The 22,937-nt window shown below is 42.8% G+C and overlaps 1 pseudogene; it reads left to right on the top strand.

Annotated features, from left to right (window-relative positions):
- The first annotated feature begins 20,343 nt into the window (after positions 1-20,343).
- LOC113887616 lies at positions 20,344-21,605 on the top strand (annotated as a pseudogene).
- Positions 21,606-22,937: the final 1,332 nt, after the last annotated feature.

Here is a 22,937-nt window from a genome sequence, read left to right on the forward strand (position 1 = left end):
GGGATGCAAAATATTTCATCAATCCCAGGAGCTGTTCTAAAGAGATAACAGCAAAAGGGAAAATCTACTTGGTAGATAACAGCGCAGGCCACTACTGCGGCAGCTTCTCTTCCCCTTTACAGGGTCGTGGAGGAACAAAGAATCCCACTCGAGGCTATTTAAGAACGAGGAAATGGTCAAACCTTTAACTGAAGCATATTGACTCCAGCCCTGGAGCCGCAGACTGCCAACTTGCTCCTTTTTCCTTCTTCCACTTCTGGTTGGAGGCCTTTGATTTGCCAGATACTCTGCTAGTTCTGGAAGGGAGTTGCCAACAAGGTAGACCCAATGCCTGCCCTCATGGAGGTGACAACCACACAGAACACACAGGCAAGAGAGAAAAGCCTAAGGATAAATTCAGGGTGCAGGAGGTTCACCCCAAACTAGACACTCTTGAAGTAGGGTCTTGAATTCATGTTTTAAGGAGCCCTTCAGGATTCTGATGCATGCTCCAGTTTGAAAACCACTGATCTAGGCAGAAAAGTTCATGACTTTCTAATCTGTGAGTCTCTTAGTCCCTTCATATGCACTTTACACACAGGATTTCATTTTATAGTTCGAGGGGATAATAACAGTCTGCAAGGTAGATGTATTGCTTAAGATAATGCTGGCTGCTGCAATGAATAAACCTAAAATGTCAGCAGCTTAACATAAAATAAATTTATTTCTGGTTCACATTATAGGCCACACAAGTGTCCATTTCGGCAATGACAGGAGGACAGGCTCTGCTCCACTCAGTTATTGAGGGACCTAGGCTAGTGGGTTGGGAAGATCCCCTGGAGAAGGAAATGGCAACCCACTCCAGTATTCTTGCCTGGAGAATCCCATGGACAGAGGAGCCTGACAGGCCACAGTCTACGGGATCTCAAGAGTTGGACACAACTTAGTGACTAAAGCACCACCACCAGCAGGCTAGTGGAAGCTTTACCGTCTTCATCACAAGGCTTCCAGGGTCATCTGCGAGTCAACACAGAGCCAGCAGGTGGAAGAGGAGAGCATGGAGAATCCACTCCTTTGTCATAGGCACCTCAGTCAGAAGTAACAACATCACTTCTACTCACATTCCATCGGTACTCATATGGGCCTCACCTAGATGCACATGGTTCTGAGAAATGTAGTTCCTGTCTAGAAAGGTGCTTTTCAGCCACTGCATACTCTGGAAAACTTGTGTACATTTGTGATGGGCAGCTGTCATCTCACAGTAGGGCTTACAGTTTTGCAAATGAACAAAGGTTTAGCCAGAAGAAGAAACTCATTGAGAGTCATACAGCTTGTAAATCTGGAATGGGAATTCAAACCACAGTCTAATTCCATAGTCCTGCTTTCCAGAATACCTTATCATCATATCCATGGTCACACCTCTGTGCTGGGCTGAATAATGTCCGCTCCCTCAAAAGATGTCCACGTCCTAATCCCTGGAACCTGTTACTATGTTACCTTACATGGCAAAAGGGACTCAACAGGTGTAATTAAGATAAGGATCTTGAGATTATCCTGGTGACCTCAAAATAATCACAAGGGGCCTTATAAGAGGGAGGCAGTCGAGTTAAGGCCAGAGAGAAAAAAGGAGATGTGCTAATGGAACCAAAGGGTGGGGTGATGTGCCTTGATAATGGAGGAAGAGACCAAGGAATGCAGGCAGACTCCAGAAGCAGGAAAAGGCAAGGAAACAGGCTTTCCCTGAAGCCTCTTGATGGAACACAGCCGTGATAAAATGCTGATTTTAGACTTCTGACCTCCAGAGCTGTAAAAGAATAAATTTGTGTTGTTTTAAGTCACTGAGTTTGTGGCAATTTGTTACAAAACCTGGAAACTGATAACCCTCTCAGCACCATGGTTTTCTATTGGATAACTTGGTAACTTGGAGCTTTCCACAAAGCCTCAAGATCATTCCCCTCCAGTTTTCCTCAATCCACCCAACAAGAAGCCCCACCCTCACCTGTGTCCTCCCAGTCCAGCCAGGAGGGGCAGAACTGACAAGTAAAATGATGTGAGCTCATATTATCAGAACTTCACTCAGAACCAAGATGTCAATTAAGCATCATTTTTTAAATATTAAAAGAAAATAACAGTCTAAAAGTTCTTGAAAACAGCCATTCATGATTTTTTTAAAAGCTCAGAAAACTAGAAATAGGGAGGTAAATGTCTTCAACTTGATAAAGATCATCTATTTAAAAAAAAAAAAGCAACCGACAACTAACATCATACTTAATGAAAGGTGAAAAACTGACTGCTTTCCCTCTAAGATCAGGAACAAGAAAACGACATCTATTCTCACCATTCTTGTTCAAAATAGTACCAGGAGTCCTAGCAAGCACAAGGCAAGAAAAGGAAATAAGACGCATACAGCTCAGAAGGAAAGATAGAAAACCACTCCATTTGCAGATGACAGTCTCTAAACAGAAAATTCCAAAGACTCTATGAAAAAAAAATACCTCCGACAACTAATAAGTAAATTAATGAATTCAATTAGGTTGCAGATATAAAATAAACACACAAAAACACTTATATCATTTATATATTCTAACAATAAACATAAACCAAAATTTAAAACACAATACCATTTATACTCACTACAAAAAAAAAGAAATATTTAGGTTTAATCTTAGAAAAACATGCTCAGGATCTGTATCCTGAAAATTACAAAATGCTGATGAAAAAATCAAAGAAGGACTAAATAAATGGAGAGACATATCATGCTCATAGATTAGAACACTAAACACAGTAAAGATGTCAGTCATTCCCAAACTGATATCTACAGGCTTAGTACAATTACTATCAGAATCCCATCAAGGATTTTTGGAGACATAGATAAGACTGTAGTAAAATTTATATGAAAAGGTAAAGAACCTAGAATCACTAAAACAATTCTTCAAAGAATAAAATTGAAGGAAACACTTTACCTGATATTAAGGCTTACAGTACAGCTACGATAATCAAGACAGTGTAGTATTGGCAGAGGGACAGACACATAGATCAACTGAACAGAACAAAGAACCCAGAAATACAGCTACACAATTGTGCCCAACTGATTTTTGAGAAAGGTGCAAAAGGAATTCGAGGGAGGAGAGATAGACTTTTCAACACATGCTGTTGCAGAAATTAGACATCCATAGGCAGAGAAAATGAACCTTAACCTAAGTTTCACACCATGGAAAAATTAACTCAAAATGGATCACAGGCTTAAATGTAAAGCATAAAGCTATAAAACTTTTAGAAAAAAAAAATTAGGAGAAATTCTTTGGGATCTAGGCCTATGCAAAGGGGAGGGGATGTGGCATACTATTGGAAACTTCTTGGTGCTGGCCAGACCCCAGAGGGGATGTGATAATCCTTCATTCCTGCAGCTGTCCACATAACTCTGGTCACAATGTTCCTGTAAACCTTCAACAAGATAGTCTTATTTTCTGTTAATACAACTTTTTATCTCTATTTGAATATCAAGCCTGAGAGGCAGAACCTTGAGAAAAGGCTATTATGTATATGTCTGGCTATAAGCAACATTCTTTTAGGAAGGTGCAGAGCCAGCATGACTCAGCACAGGCAACAAAGCACAAGGCTTAGAGCTAAAAGACAGATCCAGTATGGAGTCAGTCTTATTCTTATCTATTACATCAGGACCAGACATTTCACCAAAGATTATTTAAAGATGACAAATATGCATGTGTAGGATATTCAATATTATTAGCCATTAGAGAAATGTGAATTAAAACCACAATGAAATAGTATTATACACCTGTGGCAATGTGGAAATGTCTAAAATAAAAAATAGTGAGAACACTGAATGCTGATGGGGATACAGAGAAAATTGATAATTCATAATGCTGGTGGAAATGTAACATGGTACAGCCACTCTGGAAAAGTTTGGCAGTTTCCTATAAACCTTGATATGCATTTACCATACAACCCAGTATTTCACATATTCAAAAGTAAAGGAAACCTATATTTACTCAAAAACCTGTATATAAATGTTCAAAACAGCTATATTCATAATAGTCAAAGATGGGAAACAATACAAATGTGTTTCAAAAGGTGAATGGTTAAACAAACTACATTGCATCCATACCATGGAATACAACTCAGCAATAAAGAGGAATGAATTATTGATACAGGCAACAACTTAAATGGACCTCAAGGGAATTATGCTAAATGAAAAAGAAATCTCAAATAACTGCATACTGTGATTTGATGTATATAACACTATAGAAATAAAACTATAGTGATGAAAGACAGAGTCATTGCCAGTGGTTAGGGATTGTGAGAGAGGAGTACATGGCTATAAAAAGGTAGCACGAGTGAGCCTGTTGATGATAGAAGAGTTCAGTATAATGAATGTGATGGTAATTGCTCAAAGCTGCTTATTTAACTTATATGCAGAGTACATCATGAGACACGCTGGGCTGGAAGAAGCACAAGCTGGAATCAAGATTGCCAGGAGAAATATCAATAACTTCAGATATGCAGATGACACCACCCTTATGGCAGAAAGTGAAGAGGAACCAAAAAGCCTCTTGATGAAAGTGAAAGAGGAGAGTGAAAAAGTGGGCTTAAAGCTCAACATTCAAAAAACGAAGATCATGGCATTTGGTCCCATCACTTCATGGCAGATAGATGGGGAAACAGTGGAAACACTGTGTCAGACTTTATTTTGGGGGGCTCCAAAATCACTGCAGATGGTGACTGCAGCCATGAAATTAAAAGACGCTTACTCCTTGGAAGGAAAGTTATGACCAATCTAGATAGCATATTCAAAAGCAGAGACATTATTTTGCCAACAAAGGTCCGTCTAGTCAAGGCTATGGTTTTTCCAGTGGTCATGTATGATGTGAGAGTTGGACTGTGAAGAAAGCTGAGCGCCAATGAACTGATGCTTTTGAACTGTGGTGTTGGAGAAGACTCCTGAGAGTCCCTTGGACTTCAAGGAGATCCAACCAGTCCATTCTAAAGGAGATCAGTCCTGGGTGTTCTTTGTAAGGAATGATGCTAAAGCTGAAACTCCAGTACTTTGGCCACCTCATGCGAAGAGTTGACTCATTGGAAAAGACTCTGATGCTGGGAGGGATTGGGGGCAGGAGGAAAAGGGGACGACAGAGGATGAGGTGGCTGGATGGCATCACCTACTTGATGGACATGAGTTTGAGTGAACTCCGGGAGTTGATGATGGACAGGGAGGCCTGGCGTGCTGTGATTCATGGGGTCACAAAGAGTCGGACATGACTGAGTGACTGAACTGAACTGAACTGATACATGGGATAACCTGGAGAAGGAAATAGCAACCCACTTCGGTATTCTTGCCCTAGAAAATCCCCCCCATGGACAGAGGAGCCTGGCGGGCTATAGTCCATGGGGTCACCAAGAGTCGGATACAATTGAGCAACTAAAGAACAAATACATGTGATAAAATTTCACGAAGCCACACACACACACACAAATGAGTACAAGATAACGTGCAATAACTGGCTATATGTGAATAAGCTGTGGTTTTGATATTAAACTGGAGTTAAACAAGATGTCAGAGTTGATGGAGGTGGAGTGTAGGATACACAAAACCTTCCTGTACATGTCTTTGCAAATTCCTGTGAATTTCTAATTAGTTCCAAATAAAAAGTTTACAAATAAAAATAAAAGAATTCTTGACAGTTTACTTGTCATAAGTATCCTTTGATCTCATATGAGTCTCACAGTAACACAGGAGGATGCATAGAGTAGATTTCAACCACATTTTTTTTTTTACACATGGACAATGAGATGCAGATAACCAATTGCCCAGTAGCTCAGCGATGGTGAAAACACATAGTTAACCTCACCTTCAATGATCACCCAGTCCAAAGCTCTCTATCTGCCTTCTTCCCACATAGTAGGCATGAATCTTTTCTTTTTTATTTATTTATTTGTCTGCACTGGGTCGTTGTTGCTGCACGCCGGTTTTCTCTACTTGCAGAAAATGGGGATCACACTCCAGCTGCAGTGTGTGGGATTCTCTTGTTGAGGAGCAAGGGCTTCTAGGGCACACAGGGCCAGTACTTGAGGTTTATGGGCTTAGGTTGTTCTGCAACATGTGGAATCTTCCTGGACCAAGGATTAACCCATGTCTTCTGCATTGGCAGGCAGATTCTTAACCACTGGACCATGAGGGAAGTCCAGGCATGAATCTTAATGTGAGGAACTCAACAATACCCCAAAATGCCCCATTTCATCGTATCCTTTGAATAAAAGCAAATTAGGCTCTAAATACCCATTATGTGATGCCTGTAGGAAATTCAATCTTTGGCATTATTGGGTTCCCCCCTGCCTTGCCCTGGAGTCATATAAAGATCTGGGAAGCTTTCTACAATACCCAGAAAATAAGCAAAGGGGCTCTTCAGTTTACTGTGGTGGCAGCTTCCATCACCACTGTCTTTGTACAGTACAGGTGGCACCTAGATGTCTAGGTATCCAAGGATCCAAACTTGTGACTAAGGCACATTGCTCTGGGTGTAAAAGCCTCCAAGATGCTAAAGAAAAGTAAAATTCAGGATACCAGCATTGGCTAAGTTTCCTCTAATGGAGGGACCATGACCTACCTCCTCTGTTCAACCCATCTCAATAAGAGATGCTTTTCCCAATAAAATTTTACTTCTTCTATTTAATAATTATTTATTATTTATGGTTATAGGAAACACATTTTAAACACATTTGCATACATTTTGTTGTTGTGATATATGAGAGAGTGATCAATAAAAGACTGTCAAGCATAAAAATATATTACATCAGGATAAAATTCTGTGGGGGAAATGAAATGGAAATATAATTTCAATGAGTAAAAGGAATGATATAAAATTTCTGATTCCTAAAGAGCTTGTCTTGTACGTTTAAAATGGATGATGGTGGCTATCATATCATAATGATGTTTTGATACCAGCAAGTACAAGACGAGTTTTATTTTTAAATATCAATAGTTACCTGCTTCCTGAGGAATCTGTATGTGGTCAAGAAGCAATAGTTAGAAATAGACATGGAACAAGGGACTGGTTCCAAATCAGAAAAGGAGTACGTCAAGGCTGTATATTGTCACCCTGATTATTTAACTTATATGCGGTGTACATCATGCAAAATGCCAGGCTGGATGAAGCACAAGCTGGAATCAAGATTGCTGGGAGAAATATCAATAACCTCAGATATGCAGATGACACCACTTTTATGGCAGAAAGCAAAGAAGAACTAAAGAGCCTCCTGATGAAAGTGAAAGAGGAGAGTGAAAAAGTTGGCTTAAAACTCAACATTCAGAAAACGAAGATCATGGCATCCGGTCTCATCACTTCATGGCAAATAGATGGGCAAACAATGGAAACAGTGACAGACTTCATTTGTTTGGGCTCCAAAATCACTGCAGACGGTGACTGTAGCCATGAAATTAAGACACTTGTTTCTTGGAAAAAAAAGCTATGACCAACCAAGACAGCATATTAAAAAGCAGAGACATTATTTTGCCAACAAAAGTCCATCTAGTTAAAGCTTTGGTTTTTCCAGTAGTCATGTATAGATGTGAGAGTTGGACTATAAAGAAAGCTGAGCACTGACGAATTGAAACTTTTGAACTGTGGTGTTGGAAAAGACTCTTGAGAGTCCCTTGGACAGCAAGGAGATCCAACCAGTCCATCCTTAAAGAAATCAGTCCTAAATATTCATTGCAAGGACTGATGCTGACGCTGAAACTCCACTTCTTTGGCCACCTAATGTGAAGAACCAATTCATTTGAAAAGACCCTGATGCTGGGAAAGATTGAAGGCAGGAGGAGAAGGGGACAACAGAGGATGAGATGGTTGGATGGCATCACTGATGTAATGGACACGAGTTTGAGTAGGCTCCGGGATTTGGTAATGGACAGGGAAGCCTGGCGTGCTTCAGTCCATGGGGTCGCAAAGAATCAGACATGACTGAGTGACTGAACTGAACTGAGTTATAATATACTAGCTATTACATCCTTTGGAATTACAATATTTAAACTTATAAAGCATTTTAAATATGAACTCTAAAAATGTAAGGGGATATGTAATTTTTCAAAATTCTTTTAGAGGACATGAAAGCAAAAAAGATGTGGAAGCCCACCAATTTAGACCAAAGTTCCTCAGTGTGTTACATAGACATCTCTTCACACGGAAAACAAGATGCTTTTACATGGCATGAAGATGGTCCACGGACACCACTTGTCCAATATTTACCCCCTCCTGCTTTTCTTCCATCTGCCTTTGCCCTGTCTTATTGTGAGACTCCTCAGCACTCACCCTGCAGCCCTTGCCAACACACTCTCATCTCTACCTCTTACAGTGCCCCTTCCTGGTTCTTAATGCTGTCTTCCAATGGCTTCCTTCTCAGTATCCTTCTTTAACCACCACTTTACTTTAACTCCAGTCCAGTCCTCTGCCTCCTCCAGTCTCTCCTTCTACCTTAAAGAATTTCTTCTAAGACTTCTCTTTCCTCTCAGCATTCTAGTCTTTATGAGTCACAGCCAGTCACAGCCTCAGCCTGCCTACAATCTCTCACCCCCTAGACACTTATTTTCCTGCTTATACATGGAAATAGACAAATATTGTGAAGATGGTTCAGAAGTGACTGAATCTCAAAAAGCACTGCTTTAAACATAATGCATGTGTATCTGAACAAGATACTTGACTAATCCCTTATTAAATCCACACAGAAAAAATATAGACACATGGTTAGATAAAAATACAATGAGGTGGGTCCATTTATCTGGAGAGATTTGCAGTTAGGTCACTCTAAATGTGATGAGATATGATCAGAACTGATGGAGAAATACAGGCTATATGTGAGGAGAGAAGAGGATGAAGAGGTCTCTGTGGGCTTGGCCATTTAGGGAAACCTATCTGGAGAAGATGGACTATGAGTTGGGTGTCAGCCACTGCCCTGTCATAGCTCTGTCTCAGCTGTCTCCAGAGGTCATCCAGATGTACTGAGTTATACCACCATTCCGCAGAACTTGCACATGCCAGTCTGGGTTTGTAGATGTTCTCCTAATACTCTTCATTGAAATACCTGGAAATGATAAACCCCTTGAGTATTCAGTGACAGTCCCTGTATCAGCCAGCTATTGCTGCATAACTACAATCACAAATATTTCAGTGTTCGCAATAAGCATTTATTTCTCACACACCATTAGTTTGCCTGGGGCTCAGATGAACTAGCTTGAGTTCAGCTAGAAGGCCCCCTTTCAAGCTGTAGGTCCACTGGGATTGGTTCCTTGCAATGGGCTGGGCTCTAGTTTCTCCCACATGGGTTAATTCTTGGGCCTAGGCTGAATAAGCAGAACCCAGGGGAAGTTCTTCTCATGAAGCTGGCAAAAGCATGAGAAGGAAAATAGAAACATGTGAGCTCTCTTAAGGCTTTGGTTCAAAACTGAACTTGTGCTGCTTCTTCTCCTACTCTGTGTCCAAAGCAAGTCTCAAGGCCAAGCCCAAAAATCACGTGGTAGGGAAACCCATTTTGCCTTTTGTAAGAGAAGATGCAAAATTGCAAGGCAAAGGGCATGGATACAAGGAGGGATGTAGAACTGGGGCTAATTAAGCCAACTTCCCAGTATCCTTCATCTGCTTACTTGGGCCTAAAACTGAGCAGGACCCTGTGGGGCTCCTGGGCACAAAAACCTTTTTGTGTCCCTTGTTTCTTGTTTGTAGGAAATAGGCTTCATTCAGCCTCCATGACCTTCTGTGAGTTCCAAATGGCAGGTTCAAACAGTTGTTAATCAGGGAACAAGGAGGATGTGGGGACAAAGGAGATGTAGTCAAAAAACAATAGTGTGGCCTTGGGGCAGGATCCTGCTTCCCCCTCAAGGGATACTTAAAACAGTACTTTTGAGGTCTTCTGCAGAACTAAAATCCCCAGCAAAGGCAAGATGTTAACTACTTAATGAAGCATTCTTCATTTTAGAGAGAAAGTCACAGTTTAATAACCTCAAGAATCACAAAACCCATCAGGACCACCAAACGCCAGAAGATATCGAGACTGAATGAATGCAGGCCCTGCACACACCCTGATCCTTGTCAGCAAACGTGCCCCTTGACTACAGACTTCTCACAAACCACCCTCCAGGTTGGGACACACAGTTTTGAGGACATTAGCCCACTGTGGCCCCCTTTGCCTGGCAAAGCAATAAAACTGTTCTTTTCTGCTTTCCCCAAACTCTGTCTCTGAGATTCAGTTTGGTGCTGGTATACAGAGGCCCATTTTCAGTATCAGGCCCAAAGAGCCCATCCATTTACATGGCCTCATTCTGCCTGGGTCTTGTCAGGACTCTTATTTTGCTATGCCCTTCCCTAAACCCTATTCCACAGCTCTTTCCATGCCAGAGAAGTTGGCTGCCAGAGACCTGACTCCATCACCAGCTCCTTCCAAGAACTATACCTTTGTTTCTGATCTACTCCACGTCCCATGTAATTAATGTCCCAGGTAATAATGCTATCTGCACCTAACACTGATGATCAGCAATTTCCATAAGCCAAAAGTCAAGCCACTTCCCTAGCAGGGGTGCAGTCTCCTTATTTCCTTATGTATTGCTAAAAATCAGACAGGGACAATTCTGTGATGAATTCTACCTTCTCTCTTCCCTGAAGAGATTCTACCATATTTTCTGTTTACCCCACTTTTTACCCCACTTTTTTTTGGTCTCAGACCCTCTTGGGCCCTCAGGCATCCCCAACCTAGCATGCTCTAAGGCCAGTGCCATTTTATAAGGTATGTGTGTTTATAAGGTATGATCTGTTGGCACTTGGCCTCCATTCCCACTTCCTTCCATGTGTCTCACTATACTAAAAAATCCAAGTAGCTAAATACTTTATCTCTCAGACTCCTTTGCAGCTAAGCCTCTGTACATGAAAAGGTTTCACCAATGGGAAAGAATACATGAGGCAGAGATCATCATCTTCCTGCTTTTATACCTTGAAGCAAACATATGGAGTTTCTGGAGCAGATTTCCAATGTTTGTTTTGCATCTCTGTGGTGTCAAGAAGTGCACCAATGGTGGCTTCCTGGACCATGAAGAGTGTATTCCAGCAGCAGCCTCTGACCCTCCACCTTCCTAATCATGACAGAGGTAGGATTTCTTTGGATTAGTCAGTTCTGTGATACCCTGGCAATCATTCCTCTTTGCCCAGCCCGACATCCCTGGTGGCTCAGACAGTAAAGAATCCGCCTGCAATGTGGGAAACCTGGGTTTGATCCCTGGGTCGGGAAGATCCCCTGGAGAAGGGAACGGCTACCCACTCCAGTATTCTGGCCTGGAGAATTCCATGGATGGAGGAGCCTGCCAGGTACAGTCCATGGGGTCACAAAGATTCGGACACAACTAAGCAACTTTCACACTTTCACTCCAACAATATGCTAAGCACCTTATTCTCTGAATGCAAAACCTTTCTATTTAAATACTTTAAGGGGTTTCTGTTTCTAGCACTGAATCCCAATAGCTATAGCATGGTATCTCTCTTGGGCTTGAACTATAGTAGCAACCATGTAAGTACCACAGATTTTCCAAAAAGAATATTTATTGCACCCCTATGAGCAGGGGTTTTCTAATAAATGCTGCCCAGACAGCATTTTTGTACTCAGCTGAGCCACGAACAAAAAAAGCAAATGCCTTTGGAGCTTTAGTCAGCAAAGAAGCAAGAATGCACCAACACCAGGCCTAAGGGAGCCAGCCTCAGGCTGCTCCCATCCCAACATCTTCCTTTGCTTCTGCTTGGCTGCACCTTGCCATGGGGCCTCCTCAGATGCCCTTGAACTCTCCAGGCTGATGCTAGGAGTCACTAGACCGTTTCTGTCAGACCACATGGACAATGCCAAAGGTTAGTCACCACCCACAGATACTCTTCAGAAATTATAAGAACAGCTTCTCTGTAATAAAGACGAGGAAGGATGGGAGGGTGGAGAATGATTAATGGCCCCTTCATAGTTGATGGGAAGCAAGTGCGAGCTGCATTTTGGGTATTGATATTTTCTCACACCACGACATTCCCACATGGTAGCAACCTGGGAGATAAAAACAACAGCCTTGTTTGGGGGAAAGAAGGGGGTCTGTGTTCTTCAGTTGCTTTGGAAGAGAGCATGCATTTCGGGAAGTGTTGCCATAGGGGGCCAAAGGCTCCCATGGTGTTTGGCAGAGCTGGAGGGTCTGGAAAGTCCAAAGGTGATATATTTAATAGGCGGCTCATTTTCTTTCATCTTCATAGTAAGTGTCTAATCCCAAAGGCAAGACACAGCAGGTAAGATGAGATGAAGTCCCCATCAGACTTTGCGGTTGAAACTAAGAGGGGAGAAAGACTGAAAGCAGCAGCATGGGATTCAGCTTCTGTAAGAGGAACTGAAAGAAACACAATGAAGGGGGAGCTGATGGGGAAGAAGAAAACAAAGGAATAGAAGCCACAAAGCAGGAAAACACTAGCAGTATGCAGACAAGGGACCTATGTCCATGGGGAGAAGGGGAGTGCTCCAGTGAAGGGAGATGAAGCTGCAGAGGGAGACACAGGGCCGTGAGGAAAGGCATTTCAAAATGTACCCTCTCCACATCCACTCTAGCTGGAAGTCTTCTGAATATCGGGAGCCTAGATTAAAACAGAATGATTTTTTTTCAAGGCGAGAGACAAAAAAGCCCACTAAACACTTCCTTGATACTTGGCAAAAATGCTTAGAGGTGAAAAGTAAGGCAAAATAATGTTTAGATTTTTATCCCCTGACTATAAAAGTTAACACATGTCTATTGCAGAACATGCAATTATACAAGAAAAAACAAATATTCCACATGTCATACCATGAAGCTATAACTGCTTCTATGCTATATTTTATTCTCTGTGTGGATTGTTCTGAAAAAATGAGACACCCAGTATATGAAGCTATATAATCTCATTTCATCACTAAGTATTATAATTTCCCATATCACTAAATATTTTAAAAAACACTCTTGACTAAATTAATATTTCTTGTATATAAAGCTTTTTCAATTTTCTGATTATTTTCTTAAGATAAATCCCTAAAAGCTGAATTATGATGTTAATGGGAATGTTTACCTCTAAAGCTTGTATGCTTATTGTCAATTGTTTACAAAAATTTGCATCAATTTCCACTCTTACCCCAATGTATAAAGATGCACTTAAACTGCCTTTTGGTTTTTACTTTAAAAAATCACCGATCTTGGACAATGTGGTGCTATTTTGCATTTATGTGAAAAAGCCTGAGGTTTTGGTCCTTGTTCTGCTACATGTATTTCAGAAAGTTTAGTTCACCTTTGCATGCCTCAGTCATTTTAGGAACACTTTAAGCTCCAATAGTCTTTGAAATTATATTTTCTTAACAAAGAAAAATAACAAAAACAGTGTCACGATTTATCCAATTAGTACAATATCAAGTATTAATACTAATATTAAATGAATGCATATGTGTCCGACTCTGCGACCCCATGCACTGTATAGTCCATGGAATTCTCCAGGCCAGAATACTGAAGTGGGTAGTCTTTCCCTTCTCCAAGGGATCTTCCCAACCCAGGGATCTTCCCAACCCAGGGATCGAACCCAGGTCTCCTGCCGTTGCAGGAAGATTCTTTACCAGCTGAGCCACAATGAATGCATACATTACTGAAAATGTGTTAGGTATTTGTGGTTGGAAGAATTTGATACTCCTGAGAACAATCATTAGAATAAGCTATTAAGGGAGGGTTTTGCATCTGTTTTGTTCCCTGTTACATCACCATGCCAAAATGCATGCTGGGAACATATTGGGTGCTCTAAAACGTATGTTGAATGAAAGAAAAAAGACATGATGAAAGTTTTATTAACTAGATATATCCAATCAATATAGCCAGTATGCCTTTGGCCCACCTGAAGGTCATCAACAGCTTTGGTGGACAGTCCCCACACATACTGGCAGATCCCAGCCTCAAGTATCGGGGTCTCTCTGCCTGAGGACTTTCTCTGGCCATAGTAAGTACAGTCTCTGTCCACGCAGGGCAAACTAGAAGTTCTGGGGAGCTAATACCCTCATGAGTAACTCTCAGTGAGGACTGAGAGCTGACAAATACCCCAACTTCCTTGCCCCTTGGTGGGACGGTTCTGGGTTATGTTCTACACAATCTTTCAGAGAATCCTTAGCAGGACTGAACCCAGTTGCCACAGCAATAACCTTCTCCTCAGCATACCCTCTTTTCCTTGCTCCCTCCCTGTGCTTCCTGGGATCACCTTCCAAATCAATCACTTGCATCTAAATCCTCATCTCAGAGTTTAGCTTTGGAGGAACTCAAATGCTAAAGTTGATGTTTGCAAATTATAAGTGTATGATTTGAAAATATGTCCTCCTTTGTATGAGCAACTCACACTCCATTATTTAACTTCCTAGAGGCAGAAAGAGTGGTAAACTCACTAAGTGATGTAAGTGAGATTTTGTGACTCTGTGCGTGTCCAGAGTAGCCTTGGTCTCAAAGCTGATTTAAGAACAGCTGCCAGAAAAGAAGGCAGGCAGCTAATTATTTTAGAGAATTCAAATCGAAGAGTTAAATACAGCTCTCAGCTAAAGACAAATCAGAATCTGTTTTCCTCTGCCCTGGGGAAGACCTTGGTACCAGGATGCCAACAATCACAATTCACCTGTGTGAGTGTGCATAGGCAATGAAGGGTCATTTTTTTCTGAGTTCCTCCAGCTGTTATCACAGTGCTAAACATAAAGTACTTATAGGTCTTCAAGCAAGCGTGACTGCTTAAAGCACCATTTGGGTATTTGGGGACTACACCCCACTCCAGTACTCTTGCCTGGAAAATCCCATGGACGAAGGAGCCTGGTAGGCTGCAGTCCATGGGGTTGCTAAGAGTCGGACGCAGCTGAGCAACCCACTCCAGTGTTCTTGCCTGGAGAATCCCAGGGATGGGGGAGCCTGTTGGGCTGCCATCTATGGGGTCGCACAGAGTCGGACACGACTGAAGCGACTTAGCAGCAGTAGCAGCATACAGCAAGTGGGGCTTCCCTGGTGTCTTATATGGTAAAGAATCTGCCTGCAATGCAGGAGACCTCGTTTCAGTCCCTGGGTTGGGAAGATCCCCTAGAGAAGGAAATGGCAACCCACTCCAGTATTCTTGCCTGGAGAATCCTATGGACAGAGGAGGCTAGTGGGCTACAGTCCATGGGGTCGCAAAGAGTCAGACATGACTCAGCGACTTCAGACACAATTGAGCGACTAACACTTTCACTTCACTTTCATACAGTAGGTGCAGAAACCACTATATCAGCCAGGATTTTATTGCAAATAACAGCGTTCTAGCTAGGAAACATATGAAGGATACAGAGAATCTCTGAAAGGCCAGAGAACCAGTTTAAAGGCTATGTAGTAAAAAAAAATGCCACAAATTTCACCGAGAACTGGTTTGGTAGAGACACTCCTGCCACCTCCTGGGCAGCATCATAACAGCTGGCATCACCCATCCATTAATGCTGAATCTCTGCCTTACTGCTGCTGCCACCCTCAACCTCGTGGATTCATGCAGTAACACTGGCTGCTTCCACATCACCTCAGATGCTGCCCTGTGTGTGTTTGATTGGCTGAGCCCTAATCCCTACCTGCAAAGTAGGCTGGGAAAGTGAGAATCTCATCCATTGTGGGGCATTTTTGAAATACAAGAAATGTGTTTCAAGATGCTGGGTCTAAAAGGATCTCCATCACACTTCCTTTTCCATCACTCTCCAATGCCCTCCCCTACTGCCATAACATCAGGTCCTATCTCTGACTGCCTGTGAGCTCCAATTTATATCTGCTGAGCTGGTGACCTCTTAATACAGGTTACATACTGAGCATCCTGTGAGACAGAAGAGGTTAGAGGAAGCGCCTCAAAGGGTGATAAAGTTCCCAGGGGCCATGTGATCAGGGCCCCTGCATATGTTCAAGGACACATCCCTGCTACCACCCAGACCAGTGCTGTTCCAACACAGATAGGATGAGACACAAACACATGCCACACATGAAATTTACATTTTGCTAGTTCCCACGTTAATAAAAGGGAAAAAAGTGAGATTTATTTTAGTAATACATTTTATTCAACCTAATGTATCCAAAAATATTATCTTTTCAACAGGCCATCAGTTTTGAATAAGATATACGATCTTTTTTTATATACTGAGTCTTCAAAGTCCAGTGCAAACTTAATATTTATGGCAGATCACAATTCAGACTAACCACATTTCAAGGGCTTAAGAGCCTCATGTGGCTCATGGCTCCCATACTGGACAGTGCAGGACCCTTTGGAGATGGCAATGCTTGAATTGTGTAGTCCTCCTCTTCTTCAGCTGCAAGCCGTCTGCCATACTTGTAGCCAGGGCAGCCCTTCAGAGAACAGACGTTTATACAATGCTCTGTTAAGAAGAGCTGCATAGTTCCGTTTAGGAGTTAAGCAGAAAAGTTTCTCACTCCTGGTCCTCAGTCATCCTGGCTCCATGAGCAGTCTACAACCCTTTTTCTTCTCTATTCTCACCCACTGTTAAGTACCACATGGACTGGGGACATGAGGGAGACAGGCAAGGCACCACCTCAGGTGTAAAATTTAAATGGATGTCAAAAAACTCAATAATCAAGATAAATATTTTAGTACAATATTTCTATATTAAAATTAATGCAAAAATTCATGATGAAGATAATATCAAAATTTTAAATAACAGGCTCCACTAGGGTTGAGTTTGGGACCAGGTGAGGAGGGTGGGTGGTGCAAGTACAAGGACTATTCTTCCTCTGTCCTTTGCTTCAAATGGTTCTCAGTGTCATTAGACAATGGGGCCACTTTTCCAGCACTTTCCTAAGTTTTCGATATACTGCTTGGGTAATAAATGAATGAGCAAAAATAAGTTCTTTCTGAATAAAAAAGTTCTTTATTATTTAGGGTCAAATTCAATTTTAATGAAAAGCAGTAGTAATGTATTGCTTTGACACAATTACAAGGAAGACCTCACTGGAATGTTTTTAACTTGACAAATTGATTCTAGAGTTTACATTGAAGAATAAGCAGGTAAGAATAGTGAACAGTGAACAATAACATGTAAAAAAAAAAAGAGTTGTTTTTATTGTGTGCAAAAATTTAAAAAGCAAGACTTGTCTGGTTTCTGCTTCTTGGCTGGGCAGCCCTCAGCCGGGGCTCCCACACAGTCAGGCCCCAGCAGCAGCTCTTCAGGGTGGGGCAGATCATACCACAAGGGAGCCCTCTCCACTCCCAGATTTGCTCTTATCAGGTAAAAGTTAAGTGATGTCACTCAGTCATGTCCAACTCTTTGCGACCCCATGGACTGTAGCCCACTAGGCTTCTCCGTCCATGGGATTTTCCAGGCAAGAGTACTGGAGTGGGTTTCCATTTCCTTCTCCAGGCGATCTTCCCGACCCAGGGATCAAATATGGGTCTCTTGCATTGCAGGCAGACGCTTTCCCCTCTGAGCCACCAGGGAAGCCCATCATCTTATCAGGTAAGAAGTAGTTAAATAGCCAGCACAAGCCTTGAAGGGGGATAAAAGGAAAAGAATGTTCCCAAAGTGCAGCCTGTGCCCTGAGGAGCTTGTGAAACCATGAGGTAAATGACAACAGTCTCACCAACAGATCTTTAATCTCTCTCTCCCACCCCTAGACCACTCCCAGGACCTGGCCACCTTGTCCCAGCCCCTCTTCTAGCAGCATCTATTAGGTCACTTCCATGGCTGCCCACACTACTACTCATCTTTATCTCTGCTCATAATGCCCTGTGCTCTCCCTCACCTCACTCACTCACACGTCCCACATGTGCCCCCACTCCCCTCTTTCTTGGTTCATCTGTCCCAGTCAGTCCATTTGTTTCTCTTTCTCCCTTTCCTATCACTCATGATGCATTTGTATTCACAAACACACATTTGCCAAAATTCTTTACTGCAGGGTCCCCTTTCTGCAGAGAGTAGCTTGGGGTGGAGGGTCTGGAGGCTGAGAAAAGGGCCTCCACTGGGCACCTACCAGGCTGCAAGCTTAATGAGCTGGACTTTCTGGGCATGTGCAGGGAGGGCTGTGTGAGAGCAGAGACCTCATCAGATCAATGGAACTCTCTCAGCTGCTAAGAACCATATGCATCCTTGGGTTCTGTGTGAGGGTGTTGGTACTGAGCTGCCTTGTCAAAGGATTTCAGTGACAGGAAAGGGGCTCTAAGAATCAACCCAGCAGAACTTTGAAACTGAAAATTCAGTACCACTTCTGTCAGTGGAAGGCCAGGTCCCAGTGTCCAAAAGTCACACCACATCCTCATTTTCCCAGCACTAGAGGTAGAGATGGAACAGGAGACAGAGTTAAACTTTGTCCTATAGATGGTGTCTTAGTCCACTCAGGCTGATATAACAAAACACCAGAGACTGTGTGGCTTATAAAATTAAATTTATTTCTCACAGTTGTGGAAGCTGAGAAGTCCAAGATCAAGGTACCGGCAGATTCAGTGTCTGTTGAGAGCCTACTTCCTCATTCACAAATGGCCATCTTCTCTTTATGTCTTCACAAGTTGAAAGAGGCAAGGGGGTTTTCTGCAGCCTCTTTTATAAAGGCACTAATCTCATTCATAAGGGCTTTGCTCTTCCCAAAGGCCCCACCTCCTAATACCATCACATTGATGGTTATGGCTTCCATTATGTGGTGGTGGGGTGGGGAGCAGGTAGCACTAGTAGTATTAAATAACTTGCCTGTCAGTGCAGGAGACATAAGAGACAAGGGTTGGATCCCTGGGTTGGGAAGATCCCCTGGAAGCGGGCATGGCAACCCACTCCAGTATTCTTGCCTGCAGAATCCCCATGGACAGACAAGCCTAGCAGGCTACAGTACATGGGGTTGCAGAGAGTTGGACATGACTGGAGTGACTTAGCACGCACGTGGACACAGAGACTGAGACCATAGCAGACAGGTGCTCATTGTCTTCCTTTCTCCTTTTGAGACAAGAGGCTTTTCCTTTGGGAGTGGTCTCTGGCTTCCAGCTTCCTGGTCTTTTTGAAACTGTACTCTGGCATTCTGGCTTCTCTTCAGGAAGTATCCCAGGCCCAGGGGCACAAAAACTTGTGGTTGCAGCTTGGACCTCCTCTGACCTCAGTGACTAGGACCCTGGGAGTAAGACCCTGTGTTCACAGAATTTATTCGGCTGTACCAGGTCATACTTGTGGCATATGGGATCTTAGTTCCCTGACCAGGGATCGAACCGAGGCACCCTGCATTGGGAGCATGGAGTCTTAGCCACTGGGTCACCAGGGAAGTCCCAAAGCAATGATTTTCAAGTTGATCTGTATGAACATTTGATCTGCGTTTTTTACCTATATATAAAATGCTTACACTATTTTAAAAGCCAACACATTCCAGTGAAAGTGAAAGTGCAGTTGCTCAGTCGTGTCTGACCCATGGACGGTAGCCTACCAGGCTCCGTGGTCATTACAAACAAAATGGCACCGCCATTAATATGCACAAATCATAGCAAATTTTTTTGGATCTATCTCCTAAAGCAAAGGAAATAAAAGCAAAAAATAAACAAATGGGACCTAATTAGACTTAAAAGCTCTTGCACAGCAAAGGAAACCATCAACAAAATAAAAAGACAACATACTGAATGGGAGAAAGTATTTGGTAACTATATGACTGATAAAGGACCAACATCCAAAATATACAAAACAGCTCACACAAGTCAATATCAAAAAAATAAGTGACCCAATTAAAAAATGTACAAAATTTCTGAATAGACATTTTTCCAAAGAAGACATAGATGGCCAACAGGTACATGAAAAGATCCATATCACTATTAATTATCAGAGAAATGAAAATTAAAACCAAAATGAGATATTGCTTCACACCTGTTAGAATGTCTATCATCAAAAAGAACACGAATAACAAATGTTGGTGACGATGTGGATAACCCTAACCCTCATGCACTGTTGGGGAGAATGTAAATTGGTACAGCCATTGTGAAAAACAGTATGGACACTTCTCAAAAAACTAAATCTGCCACATGACCCAGCAATTCCACTCCTGGGTATATACCCTAGAGAAACAAAAACACTAACTCAAAAAGATACATGCAGGATGGTGTTTCAGAGACCTAGTCTGCTATCACCTCGGTCTGCTGGCTTTCCTGTTCCTGACCTCAACATCTCATCTCTCAGTTTATTGGCCTGTCATCAGCAAGCAGATTGAACTTGGACTCGATGGAAAGGAGGAACACTAAGAGATGTAGAGATGGGTTAGCAAGAAGGGATATCATTGTGAAGACTGAGAGACACAAGGCACGAAAAACAAACCAGAAACCAAGACAGTATTTCATGCACGGGGTTTGTAAGGAAGGAGACAACTGTCGCTACACACATGACCTCTCTTGACGGTCCATATGGTGTAGTGTGCAAGTATTTTCAGCGAGGGTACTGTATTTATGGAGACCGCTGCAGATGTGAACATAGCAAGCCACTGAAACAGGAAGAAGCAACTGCTACAGATCTAACTGAAAAGCCATCTCTTGCTGCTTCCTCAAGTCTCTCATCAGTTGGACCGACTGTTGAAATGAATATGGGCGAGGCTGAGTCAAGAAATTCAAACTTTGCAACTGTAGGAGCCGGTTCAGAAGACCATTAATGCCATGAAGTTTGTTCCAGGGCAGCCCTACTGTGGCCAGATTACCCCTTCCTCCACCGAAGGCCCCCTGCAGGGCTCAGTGACCAAGGAAGACTTGGAGAGGGAGCAAAGTACAGTGAACACTAAGAAGCAGTTCTGCCCCTATGCCACAGTGGGGGAGTGCCGCTATGGGGAGTACTGCATGGATCTGCATGGAGACGCATGTGACATGTGCGGGCTGCAGGTCCTCTATCCTGTGGATGCCGCCCAGAGGTCACAGCATATAAAATCCTGCATTAAGACCCATAAGAAGGACATGGAGCTCTCATTCACAGTGCAACGCAGCAAGGACATGGTGTGTGGCATCTGCATGGAGGTAGTCTACGAGAAAGCCAACCCCAGCAAGCACCACTTTGGGATCCTCTCCAACTGCAACCACATCTACTGTCTCAAGTGTATTTGCAACTGGAGGAGTGCTAAGCAATTTGAGAGCAAGATGATAAAGTCCTGCCTAGAATGCCAGATCATATCTAACTTTGTCATTCCAAGTGAGTACTGGGTGGAGGAGAAAAAAAGAGAAGCAGAAACTCATTCAGAAATACAAAAAGGCAATGAGCAACAAGGCCTGCAGGTATTTTGATGAAGGCCATGGGAGCTGCCTATTTGGAGGGAACTGTTTTTACAAGCATGCATACCCTGATGGCCGTCAAGAGGAGCCATAGAGACAGAAAGTGGGAATGTCAAGCAGATACCAGGCCCAATGAAGGAACCACTTCTGGGAGCTCATAAAGGACCAAGACAATGGCAACCCTCTTGACGACAAAGAGGAGGTTGTCACCTTTGAGCTGGGTGAGATGTTGCTCATGCTTTTGGCTGCAGGTGGGGGCGACAACCTGACAGACTCTGAAGACGAGTGGGACTTGTTTCATGATGAGCTGGAAGATTTTTATGACTTGGATCTATAGCAGCTCGGCGGGGCACATGAACTGGTCTGCTGAGCCTCAGACTGCAGCAGGCCTCAGGGGCAGCGGCCATGCCTGGGCTGCTCTCCTAGGCAGGCCTCTCAACTCCAGGTACTGTCGTAATCATTTTTACCCAGGGCCTGTCTTCTCAACCCCCCACCTTTCCCCAAGAAGTATTTTGTTTTCTCTGTTTAAAAAAGTTACAAAAATAAATCTGAAAGTTCGTTTTTTTGTAACATGAATTTAACTGTCAGACAGTTAGTGTAGGTTTGTCACTTCATGTTTTCCACCAGATTCACACAGTTCGAGGGGAGCATTTCTGGATTTCCAGGACTCATTTTTGAGGACCCTGGGTTCAGAAGTAACAGCACTGGCTCCTGCTTTGGGGGTCCAGGAATCGGGGTGATAGGTGAAGGAACTGAACTGTAGCCTCCTTCTGCTCTAGACTTGGGAGGTGGGTACTTGGTTTCTGGTGAACTCTGCACATCTGTGTTTTCTGTCTGGTCCCTATCCTGTCATCCCCCTCCCTGTGCACTCGTCCTGTGGTTTTTGGTCTCGTTTCATTGCACACAAGTAATACTACTGGGTAACCAGAACCAGATGTGAATGTATTAGAGATTTTTACTGTGTTTAGCGTGATAGGAAAATTGTGAAAGAACACATGTAAGATGGGAGTGGAAGAAAATAATGCAGAGTGGGAAGCTGACTCCCCAAGGCAGATGGACTTTGGATGTGTGAGTGCATGACAAGCTTCCCATCCCTGCATAGATGCAGTGTTTGTAGCCTTAGTGAAAAAATTCATTTTAGTGGTTTCAGCCTCATGTGGCAAATAGATCTTAAAGGACAAAGCAGTTTATTGGTAGCTGTTAATAGAGCAATGCTAGCTCTGTCTGTATAAATAGAGAAATGGGCTTAGCCACAGAAGTGCAAACTATATGGTTATCCCATGTGTTAATACAACCTAGGGCTTGAGTCCACAGTTGTGTTTAATGTTGTATGATCTAGAATTCTCAGTCCAGGCACATTTTGATAAAACTTTGTCCTCATTTGAGGGGTTTCTTGTCAGATTTTTGTGTTCCTTTTTGGTGGGTATTTGCCTCATTCCATCCCCGAGTTTTGCAGCTAGACAGTGTGATTCAAAACTATGTTCTAAGGTGTTTCCTGTAGTGGAGTCATTGGTTGGCAATATAGTAAGTCAGGCTTTTCCACTAAAAGGGGAAACAGAGTGGTAATTCATAAGATAAGCTAATGTTAAATTGTTAGAATAATTCCTTGATTGGAATTTTTAGCTTTGTGTTTTGTTCTCTTTCCTGAAAACAACTTGGAGGTGCCCCAGATGTGTC

Source organism: Bos indicus x Bos taurus, chromosome X, assembly GCF_003369695.1.
Source record: "Bos indicus x Bos taurus breed Angus x Brahman F1 hybrid chromosome X, Bos_hybrid_MaternalHap_v2.0, whole genome shotgun sequence".
NCBI lineage: Eukaryota > Metazoa > Chordata > Mammalia > Artiodactyla > Bovidae > Bos > Bos indicus x Bos taurus.